Below are 11,844 nucleotides of genomic sequence, written 5' to 3'. Positions count from 1 at the left end.
TCAGGTTGAAGATGAAATGTATCCAGGAAAGAGCTGGGACTAGCACTCAGTCCAGTGACTGAGTCCAGCCCAGCGCAGACCCAGAGAGGCTCTGTGGAAACCCCAGAATATCTATAAAGTGGGCTTGGACATTCTTAAGAGGAAGGTTTAAAGGCTGATGGGAGTTCTTCTTGGTGTGTTTTTCCTTTGACCAGCAAGAAGTGCAAATGGTTGGAACTGGAAAATATCATCCTAAGCGAGGTAACGCAATCACAAAAGAATACACATGGAATGCAATCATTGATAAGTGGATATTAATTAGCTCTGAAGATCTGAATACTGAAGATACAATTAGCATATCAAATGATTCCCATGAAGAAGGAAGAAGAGGGCCCTAATCCTGGAAAGGCTTGATCCAGCATTGTAGGGGAGTACAAGGACAGAGAAAAGGGAGGGGGAAAGATAGGAGAATGGATGGAGAGAAGAGGACTTATGGGTCATATGGGGAGGTGGGAACTGGGAAAGGGGAAAGCTTTTGGATTGTAAACAAAGAATATAGAATATATATATATATATATATATATATATATATATATATATATATAAACTGTCATTGGACAATATTTCTACCCGTTGACTAGAACCTAAGATGAATAGAAGTGATCAGCATAGGTAGTTTGTTTCCCCTCGAGTATTTTGCACTGAGGCCACCTTGTCTTTCCATTCTAGGATGGGTCATTTACAGGACATGGCATATATGAACAAATTTCAACATGGGTTCTAGTTTAAGAAAATCTCATGATTTTTAAAATAAGAAATAATGAGTTGCAAGAGAAAGTTTAACCTGTGCCCTGAATTCTTTTTTATTGCCATTCTTAGATGAAGAGTCACAAGGAAACCAAAGAGTAAATTAAAAATCTTTGGGGGAGTACCAGGACAGAGAAAAGGGAGGGGGTGATTGGAGAATGGGTGGAGAGAAGAGGACTTATGGGACATAGGGGGAGGGGGAACTGGGAAAGGGGAAAGCATTTGGAATGTAAACAAAGGATATAGAAAATAAAAAAAAAATAAAAAAAATAAAGGCTAATGGGACCGTAAATGCAGATGATGGTAAACACTTGCTCTGGTATTTCAATTTGGATTCCTAGATTAAACTGGATTCATTTGGTAACAGAAATGAAGGATGAAATACAAGAAGTACAGATATTTGACATTGAGGAGAGAACATCAGGTTGATACCAATCCCAATCCCATTTCCTGTCTGGACCTTCATGCTATAAATCATGGTTGTATGAAAACTGATAGTTGCATTGTTAATGGATTCTTTTGGAGATTTATCATGTCTTTGTGTGAAGACATGTTGCTTTGTAATTATCGGAAGTGCTATATCAAGCTCTCTGGTTATACTTGGGTCACTGCCTGTTCTCACATCTTCTGTGATCAGCGTGGCAGTGGTGAGTTTAGTCGTTCATCAGCGATCTGCCCTGCTTGTAACAGTACCCTTAAGCTAGATATTGTCCAAACAGAACTCAGTCCATCAGAGAAATACAAAGCTATGGTATTGACGGGACTTCAACCAGAAATTGTTTTGGACATTAACTCCTGAGCATTGGCCTTCTGGACATAACACGTACACCAGGAATATCTCTATCAAGATTATAATTTCATGAAGGCCGAGAACCACTTAAAATAGATGGAGAAGATATATTCACAGCAAATACAGAACAAGTATGTAGAATTGACTTCTATGAAAGGGGAGGTTACCTCCATGAAGAAAATTCTAGAAGAATACAAGAAAAGGTTTAGTGATATCTCTGAAAAAAATTATGGAGTGCAATCACCAGTACCAAAAGCTCCAAGGCCTTTATGATAGCCTTAGGCTAAGAAATATCACTATTGCTAGCCAAGAAGGCTCCCTGGAACCAGCTATGATCCCACAGTCTGCAGTCTTTGCCTTCCCATCAGGGAATAGCTCAGTTTTCTTGGACTGTATACCAGTAAGAAATCAAGGTGGTGGGGATGACGATGTTCATCAGTTCAGAGCATTTTTGTGTGTTCTCTCACAGCACAACTTCTTTAGTTTTGTGTCTCAAAGCCATGTACAGCGGGGCCTTTAAAGCAAAAAGAATTCAGCTCAGTTTTCATTTCAAGACTCTGTTTTTCTGTATCCCCGAGTTCTCTTCATGTTTTGACCTGAGAAGAAGTTGGCTGGCACTAGGGCGTGTGGCTTCCTGTTTGGTTTCTTCAGTGTGTGCTTAGGGCGTGGCCATCTCATGCAGCTCCGTGTCTATGGCCGTCACAGTCCCACTGTTGCACAGATCCTGTCTCAGACCAAGCTGCGTTTATGGTCATGGAAGCACCAGTGCTATATTTACATGGAGCTTTGGATTCTAGTATGTATATGTTAAGTGATTTTTCTCTGCTAGTATATTTCTGTAAAAATGATGGTCTTGGAAAATGGTGGATTGTTATTAACATGTATTTTACAGTCATGTGTTTCCATTTGCGTTACTTTGCTTTGGAGGCATGCTTATGCCATTGAATGAAAGTGCAATTTGATGCATATGTGTTCTGTTTATATTTGAAAATAATTTATACTGATAAAGTTATTTGTTGATTTCATTGGTATTTGTTTTAAAGTAAAACTGTTTCTTTACCTTATCTTTACAAGTGTGGTAAATGCCTGGGTCTGAATAAGAATTTGATGGCAATCTTTCACATAAAGCATTCTTCTGTGAAAGGGGTGGGGCTAGTTCAGCTGGCAACTCAAATAATCAATTAGTTCTATTTGAGATGATTATTACTGTTTGATATTCAGTAGAAATGTGCTTGCTTCTCATTCAGTCAGACCAAACACTAGCAAGCTATATAGTCAAGAGTCAAGACATCGTCATAGCAATCATTTCTCTGCCTCATGAAGGCAGTCTTAAATTACAATGCCACCCATTTACATTCAGTCTGCATTTGCTTACCTTCTTGAGTATATGACACTTGTTGAGTCTGTGCTGGAGCCTTTCACTTTATATGCTTGTTTTGGCACTAATGATCCCAGTGTCAGTGTGATGAAGATGCCAAATAATAGCTTAATAGTTCAGAGAAAAATTTCAACCCTCTGCATGCCCAACGGTCTGTGGATTACACTTTAAAAAATTCTACTTTTAAAAACAAAACATTGTGAGGCACTGTTTCAAAAGATAAGGTGGAGAGCAATCAAGAAAGATCCTTGACATTAAGTGCCAGCATCCACAGTGTACTCCCTGCCCCCACACTCCCCCGACGCACCGACCCCCACACATGCACCGACCCCCACACACGCACCCCTCACATGCATCGCTCCATGCACATGCACTGCCCCCATACATGCACACACACCCTTGTTCATGCTCACCTTGTCACTTACATGCACAAACATATGCTACCTACAGATTTATTTTTAAATTTTAAAATCTTTCAGTATCTCTACCACTCATTCAAGAATTGATTTTTACTTTATTGTTACCTCAATATTCCAAGATATTAGACCGCCAATAAAACAGGCCATGAGTTTGGCAGCAGAATGAGCCCTCTAGCATGTCAGGCATTGGAACTCCTTGCTTCTCCTCGATCTTATTTATTTCTCTGTCAGGTCTGTGTTGCTAGCTCTGCTTTCTGAGCAAGCATCATCTATAACCTCGGTTCTAAAACTATTCCAATTCTGTTTTACTCTTCATTTATCCTCCAGCAAGTTCCCCGCACATTATTTGTGGCTTCAGGCTGGTGAATTTCTGCCACGTTGTGTATCTTCCTGATAGATAGTTGTTCTTCTCTACATCTTAGAGAAGTGTGTTTTCTTTCTGTAAAAGATACATTTTATGTTGTGTTCTCTTATTAATCTGTTCATGATTCGAACTTCTCAATTACAGGAATATGGCCTTACCTAGCTACTGAAGGTAAATTTCTAATTTTTCTTACTTAACTAGAGCTGATGCATCTAAAAACTTAGACGTTCCTTTTGATCCTTTCCCTTTTATCTAGAGACTGACTGCCTGTGTTGCCTTCCTTGATGCTCTGTAAGTACTTACTAGAGCTAACAGAGAACTTGATAGCAAGCAGCTAATGGAGCCATCCTAGCTGACAACCAGTCAAAGGCATGAATCTTGTTCTCCGAGCTACGTTTTCTTGTGAAACATATAGATAAAGCAAAGCACTCTGGGTCCAGCTTTTTACCTCAGTCACTTCTAATTTTCTTGAGTTACAGTCTCTGTTCTTCTCCACTGAGCAAAACACAGAGGCGTGGCAGAAAGCAGATGACTTAAATGGTTTTGTACAGTGTTCCAGTGTGTTTGTTCACAATCTCTGCTTACCAGACTGTGTCTACCTGAACAAGTTGATGCAGATCTTATCTTTAATTGGCATATGGATTTGACCTTTAAGTATTATAAGTCTGAATGAGTTTCATTTTACTCTTGCCCTTATATAATAACATTTGGGTACAAGAGTATAGTTATATTCTTATTAAGGCTTTTGCACTGAATCCTTCAAGGATAAAAAAATATGTTATCAGTGTATAACTTAGTGAGGCATGATATTGCATGCCTGTAGCCCAAACGACAGAGGTAGAGGCAGGATAATTATAAGTTCAAGGGTAGCTTGGTGATGTAGCAGGTCCCTGTTTCCATCATTAAATTGTATAGGAAGTTACCAAATTATGACACAACATTTGTGGGAAAGAAAACACCTCTATTTAACATACCACCAAACAGCTCCTCCGCTATCATGCCCTGGGACTCTGGCAAATGGGATGGCTTTACTTTTCTGGGAATACACATGAACTGCAGAATCCTCCCCCCTCCCTTGACTGCTGTTCTCCTCATTTCTGCATGCATTCTCCTTGATGCTCTTCCAAGCCTTCAGCCTCTTTCAGGTAGAGATTAACTCTGAGTGTCCAACTATCCATAACCTTGCCTTCCTTGCATTTCCATTTTTATTTGTTTGGTTTGGTGGGATGTGGTTCATATGAGGGTGGGTGGAGTGCATATGAATGTATGAGTGGCCAGAAAAGGATGTTAGATGTCCTCTATTGCTGTCAGCCTTAGCCCCTTAATACAAAGCCTATCACTGAACCCAAAGGTTCGGCTAAACAGATTGACCAACGAACTCGTACAATCCACCTGTCTCTGTTCCTCAGCACTGGGGTTACAGGCACACACAGACATGCTTGGCTTCTTCTGTGGCTTCTAGGGACGTGAGCTCAGGTCCTCATGCTTGTCTCGCAAGGGCTGTTACTTACTAATCCATTTCCCCAGCCTCTCCCTGGCAATTTCAGGGTCAGGCTGTGGAGAGGCTACTGAAGAGTTTTTGACTATGATTTGGGGAATATTTCTCTAATATGGGTGGTTGTCAGTTTGCAAAATGGCCTTGGCCTTCCTGACCCTCCATAGGTTATATATGTTCCCTAGAACAATCAGGTTGAATGAGTACTTATCCCTAGAGATAAAGTATTCTTGCCTGTAATTGCTGTTGCTTTAAATGACACTAAGTTTATGACAATCAAGAGATAATTCATGAGAAATGGAATGATAACTATATTATCTTATTAAAAATCAATATCTGTAGCATGACATAAAACACATGATTTATTATCAAATTGGCCTGACATAATAACCAGTTCTACCACTGATTAGCTTAGGGATGTAAAATTTTGCTTTATTCTCTCTGACCTTCGGTGTAATTATCTGTAAGACATACATAATAATAGTTTGCAGGTTTAAGGATGATAAGTTATGAGAATAGTCATGTTTTTCATACTGAAAGTTCCAGCTATTGGTAACTCATATTACCTCTAACATTAATTAAAGTTCTAATTTCAGAAGTTTGGGTAATTCATTTGAATTATATGCTAACTACCAAGCAACATTGAAACTTTTATATTTATGTATTACTCTCAAGAAAACATGAAAGATGAAGTGCTGTATGAATTAACTTTATTATTTGTAGCAGAAGCAAGGGAAATTCTATAACTCGGTTGGAATGTTCTCATTCTTTGTGGCTTCTTCACTCATGTGGTGTGAAAGGAGAGATTTGATTGATTGAAGTGAGATCTGTAAGTCCTTCCCAGTGATGCCCACTGCCAGTTATAAGAGCAAACACTGCTTCTCAGTCTGGTTCTTAGAGCCTGGCCTGTGGCTGGCAAAGACATTGTGGCCACAAGTTAAAAAGCTATGCATCTCATCTTTCTGCTGCCAAGTCTCTCCCAGAATCATACAAGTTATTCATTTCATTTTACAGGGAAAAAAATAATTTACCAGCTGAGCTTAAAATTGGATGATCCTGATTTTATTGGCAACATCCGGAGCATCACAATCAGGAGCCACCAAAACATACATCTTATTCTCTCCATCAGGCCGTATCAGGCTATTGACTTTGGCCACATGGATGCCACAGATGTTACAGAGTTTCTTCACAGGTTTACAGAGTTTCTTCACAAGGTTCTCTGAGCCATGTTGGCTTGAACATCCACGGTAAATACAGATGTGTTGTCTTCTGTCTTCTTCCTGGCTGACCCAGTAGTCAGGAGAAATTTGACGATGTTTAAGCTGGTTTCTTCTGGGTGTTCTTGATAGGGAATTTGGCTCTCCTGAACCACAGGGTCTTGGGCTGCCAGAAGGCGAGTGCTTTTTGTGACACCGCTTTCTTGACTTTCAAGGCCTTTTCTTGGGAGGGGTAGGGTCTTCCTTCTTTGCATTTTTCATCATCTTGATTAAAAGGCAAGCTAATCATTTTAAATGCTGGATGCTGGGTGCCGGGAAGATGGCTTCACTGACAAAATGCTTGCAATAGCATGAGCAGGAGCACATGAGTTCAATCTCCACACCCACAGGAGAGTAGGTGACCCCTATCTTAATTTCAGACCTGGAGAAGTGGACAGGGAGATCACTAGGTGTCCATGCTTACTCAGCCTGGATGAGTGACTATGTCTTGTTTACTTTCCTATTGCCTTGAAGAAACACCATGACCAAGGCAACTTACAAAAGAAAGCACGTAATTAGGGGCTTGCTTGCTGTTTCAGAAGATAATGTATTCCAGGACCATCATGGCAGAGAGCACAACAGGCAGACAGAATGTTGCTAGAGAACCAGCTGAGAGTGTGTATCTCATCCACAAGTAGGAGACAGAGAGACAGAGAGACAGAGAGACGACAGAGACAGAGAAAAACAGACACACATACATATGCACACACACACACAAACAGAGAGAGAGAGAGAGAGAGAGAGAGAGAGAGAGAGAGAGAGAGAATGGGTGTGGGCTTTTAAAAACCTTGAAGCCCACCTTCAGTGACACACCTCCCCCATAAGGCCACACCCCGCTAACAAAACCACTCATCATAATCCTTTCCAACCAGTTCCATCAAGCATTCAAAGTTAAGAGTCTTATGGACGATTCTCATTCAAACCACCATAGATCCTGTCTCAAAAAGTGAGATGAAGCCAGGGAATGGTGACATGCTCCTTTAATCCCAACACTGGGGAGGCAGAGGCAGGTAGATCTCTGTGAGTTCGAGGCCAGCCCAACTCACAGAGTAAGCTCCAGGACAGTCGAGTCTACACAAAGAAATCATGTCAAGTAGGAGACAGAGAGACAGAGAGACAGAGAGACAACAACAAAAAGCAAGCTGGGCAGTGCTTCAAGAGGAATGACACCTAGGCTGCCCTCTTGTCTCTACAAGCATGCACACACATGTACACAAACAGCTAAGCACATGTATACAGTGTGCATGCACACATGCACACACACTTCAGCTGGGCTTTGGGTACCAGAAAATTCAATAATTAGCAAAAAAAGAAAAAGAAAGCCAGTGGTATTACCAGATATAATCAACACAGTGGACATTCCAATTTGATTTAGCTGAACTTTGGTCTTTGTTCATATTAGACAGCTTCTGTGAACAAAAATGGTCAAAGGTACAATGTAGTTTGTTATAAAGAGCATTCTAACTTACACACCCAATACCTGACTTCTAGCAATGAAGGGGAAACCCACTTTCATGACTGATTTATTCTTTATTTAGTCAGCCCATAAGGCAGATATCCCGGTAGGAAATAGAGAATGTGTTTCTAGGCCGAGGACAATCTTGTTCTCTTCCTGACAGCAAGCTGTCGCTATGACTTGCCAAACGGTGTACAGATACATGTAGGCGAGACACCTATACACAAAATACTTTTTGAAACTACCTAGATGCATCGGAGTTCATGGTTTTAGAAGCATGAAGTGCCTTCTACAATGTAGATCTATTTCTATATTCACATGAACTTGTAGAAAATTTGTTATCACTTTATAGCACTGATAATCAATTGCCTACATTTCCTTGTTTCCAGTTTAAAAATGTTTAGAGTCAAGTAAACCATTCAAACTTTACCATTCTGTCACCAGTGAATCAAAAAAAAAATTAACTAATTTTACAATTACCCAAAGAACCTAAGATCTGAAAGGCAAACTAAATTTGAGGAAAAATATTATGTTACTATATCCTCAAATTAAACACAATTGGCTTTGCATTTGTTAGTATTCTTTGGAACAGGGTCTCACTTGGTAGCTCAAGATGGCTTGGAAGTCACTCAGTAAGCCAGGCTCAGTTCCAGCCTTGCCAGTCTCCTCGGTGCTGAGATTACAGGTGCGCAGTACTATGTTTAGCTCAAGAAATGACTTTTTGATTAGAAGACAGTTGTCTATTCCTGGACACAATGAACTTTCTATAGTAATTGATTAAAGCTACTGAGTTCTTAAGAACTCTAATTCATCTATACTTTTTTTTTAAAGCATTTTGTGCATAGGTGTTTTGGCTGCATATATGTCTATACACCAAATGTATCCAGGGCATTGGATCCCCTAGAACTGGAGTTACAGACAATTGTGAGCCACCATGTGGTGCTGGGAATTGATCCTGGGTCCTCTGCAAGAGCAGCCAGTGCTCTAAATGGTTGAGCCATCTCTCCATCCCTTCATATTTATAGATATTTGGTAAGCCTGTTTCCATAGTACTTCATGGTTCTCAGTGAGCTCTACCGTGTCCAGTGGACACATGGTAAACAAGGAATGATTGGAATGTCCAGTCAGGGAACAAGGAGCAACAAGATTTGAGCCTACATTCTATAACTTCCAGTCTTTTCATAAGCTTCCTTCTTGGATTATTTTTTTACATTTATTTACTTTCTTTGGATATGTGTGCCTGATGTAGCATGGACTAATGGACCAAGGTGTGCAGGTGGAGATCAGAGAACAACTCGTGGGAGTCTGAGCTCTCCTTCCACTGTGTTCTGGGGATAAAATTCAAACCATCTGGCTTGGCAGTGAGCATCTTTACCCAATGAGCCATCTCGTTGGCCCTTCCATGTTATTTTTTAATATACTCTGTAACAAATAGCAAAGATTAATAATTCAGAGGGATTTATGAATGGAGATTTCCTTTAAATCACTTGTTCCATGTTAATCTTATAAACTTGTTTAAATCATTAGTGAGTTCATTATTAAACTCTTAATTGGAATCAATCCAGTGTCACAAATAAGAACAATGTGAAGAAAGTGATTTGCAAACCGGCAGCCAGCCAGATGCCTGCAGGGAAGCACAGGCAGTCTGACTGGAAGTCATCATTGTCCAGAGCTAGTAAGGCTCCAATTCATGATCAAAGTGATATGGGCTCTTTAAAAAATTACATTTGAAGTTGAATTAAGTAGAACATTAGCATATTAAGGCCAGCAGAGACTACACTTGAGAAATGTGTCTCTACGTCATGAGGAACCAGGATCAAAGTAGCAATTTGAAGATTAGAGCTGCGCCTTAGATAAAAAGGGGAAAATAGAATTTTATTAGAGTTGTTGGGACAAGGGTCCACAGTGTGCATGAGGAAGGCTAGGCGTATGAATCTGAAGGAACTGAGGAGGAATCTGAGGACAAGGGGAGTTACTGAAAAAGGGACAGAGGATGACAGCAGCTTTCAGTATCCTGGCACTAGAGACTGGGTGGTGTACCACTCAAGATAAGAGAGAGACCAATGGGAAGGGGAAGGGGAGGGGCGGGGCCGGGCGGGGCGGGGCGGGGCGGGGCAAGAGCATGGCTTGGCAAACAGGCCTTAGTCAGACTTGTATTAAGAGGCATTTAACACTTTCTTTGTGATGTATGTGTTCAGTAAATACTGACATACACTCTGTGGCCAAAAGTTAAAGAAAGAGAGATTTAGCTTTAAAAGAATACAGCAACAAGTCACCAAAATCTTGTAGAAAATTGAAGTGATAAATACAGAGGATTTTATAAAAGAAAGAGATAGAGGAGAATTTTGTGATGCTTCACACCTGGATGGAAAGTGGGGGTGGGGGGCTCCCATAAGCCCAGAAAGAAGCTGTAGAGGAGCAAGATGTGAACAGACCTTCACCCGAGAATCCCTGGCATTGTGGGTTGAAATTGTGTGTGACTGTCAGGCTTTCACAGAGCTCCTGTGTCTGAACACTTGACCCCCAGGTGTCAGAACTGTTTTGGGAAGTTGTGATCAACTATATTCCCTGAAACAATGAGTCCAAATGAATCTTTTCTCCCAAGTGGTTTCTGTCCATGATATTTAGTCAGAGTGATGAGATAATAAATATACATCAATATGAGTGAGAAGAAGGCTAAAACCCAACCTTGGCCATGAAGCCAAGCCAAGAGAAACTCAAAGTAGATATTTGGCTTGAGAGCCTGGTTCCTTGGCTTGCTTGGGGTTGTAAAGCAATAGGATCAATAGGGTAAATGGTTGTAAAGCTGATACAGACCAAAATAAAATTCAAAGGAAAAAGAGGGAGACCCTGGAATGTTCCAAACTGAGGTCTCTAGTTCTTAGGAAATGGAAAACAATGTCATCAGGTTACTGAACACCAGGTCTGGTCTATGCATTCTCATGCTGTTGAAACATGGAGCCGTAGACAAGAAAGGGGTAAATCCATTCACTGTGTTATCATCTAAAGTAGGAAGAAGAGCTACAAAGGTATCACTGTCTGTTCATGCTGTCATCATATTTAAATACAGGAATCCTTCACAGACAAGGAAGCGCAGCAATGTGGCCGAGTCAGAGCTACCCCAAACCAATCCACACACTCAGGGCCACCCTCATCAAAGCCCTAGCGAACTTCTCTTGAAAAGTGAGTAGCAAAAGGAACTATACAACAGAAAAAGAGGAAATATCTCTATGAGATACCGAAATATGACAATGCTAAAATGGTTTGCTGTAGCCACAAGACATCAGGGAAATAATTGAGGTCCAGAGCTCCATCCTTAGAAGAGAAGCAGCAAATTTGAAAGGTGTTGTTTTAGATCAATAAAGAAAGGAGAGTCCCTTGATGCTTTAGATCAATAAAAAATAAGGATCCTGAGATAACTGATGATTTATTTAGATGAAGAAAAGTTAAACACAAATCAATCCTGCTGGCTCCTATATTCCACAGAAAAAATGAAATCTATTTGAAACAAGGGTAACTTAAAAAAACAAAATAAAAGCATGTGTTTATGACAAAGAACAGAAAATGTGCTCTTACACTATTAAAAAAAGATGATTAAAAATAGACAAAGAGATTAAAAATAGACAAAGATGAGGCTGGGGTTATAACTGTATGGGGGAGCAGATACCAGACACTTTCAAAGTCCTAGGTTTGATCACCAAGAAAGAAGAAAGGAAGGAAGGAAGGAAGGAAGGAAGGAAGGAAGGAAGGAAGGAAGGAAGGAAGGAAGGAAGGAAGGAAGGAAGGACAAAAACCTTGTCAAAATAAAAAGAAGCAAAACAAAATTGAAAAGACACAAATGTCAATAGATTCAATTCCTTCAAATGGATGCAGACTAAAGAGATTTCCAGGAACCATACA

At 40.3% G+C, this 11,844-nt stretch overlaps 1 long non-coding RNA gene and 1 pseudogene across 1 annotated transcript in view; both read left to right on the top strand.

Moving 5' to 3' along the window:
* The first annotated feature begins 1,318 nt into the window (after window positions 1–1,318).
* On the top strand, window positions 1,319–2,096 carry LOC127664596 (E3 ubiquitin-protein ligase CCNB1IP1-like; annotated as a pseudogene).
* Window positions 2,097–2,267: 171 nt separating this feature from the next.
* LOC127664893 (uncharacterized) overlaps window positions 2,268–11,844 on the top strand; it is a 57,754-nt gene continuing 48,177 nt past the window's right edge. The window contains exons 1-2 of the long non-coding RNA XR_007973268.1: window positions 2,268–2,372; window positions 6,247–6,479. This is a non-coding gene — a long non-coding RNA (uncharacterized LOC127664893). The remainder of the gene's footprint in view (window positions 2,373–6,246; window positions 6,480–11,844) is intronic.

This window comes from Apodemus sylvaticus, chromosome 14, assembly GCF_947179515.1.
Source record: "Apodemus sylvaticus chromosome 14, mApoSyl1.1, whole genome shotgun sequence".
NCBI lineage: Eukaryota > Metazoa > Chordata > Mammalia > Rodentia > Muridae > Apodemus > Apodemus sylvaticus.
Note: the sequence above shows the minus strand (reverse complement) of the source record. Positions and strands in the feature narration are given on the sequence as shown.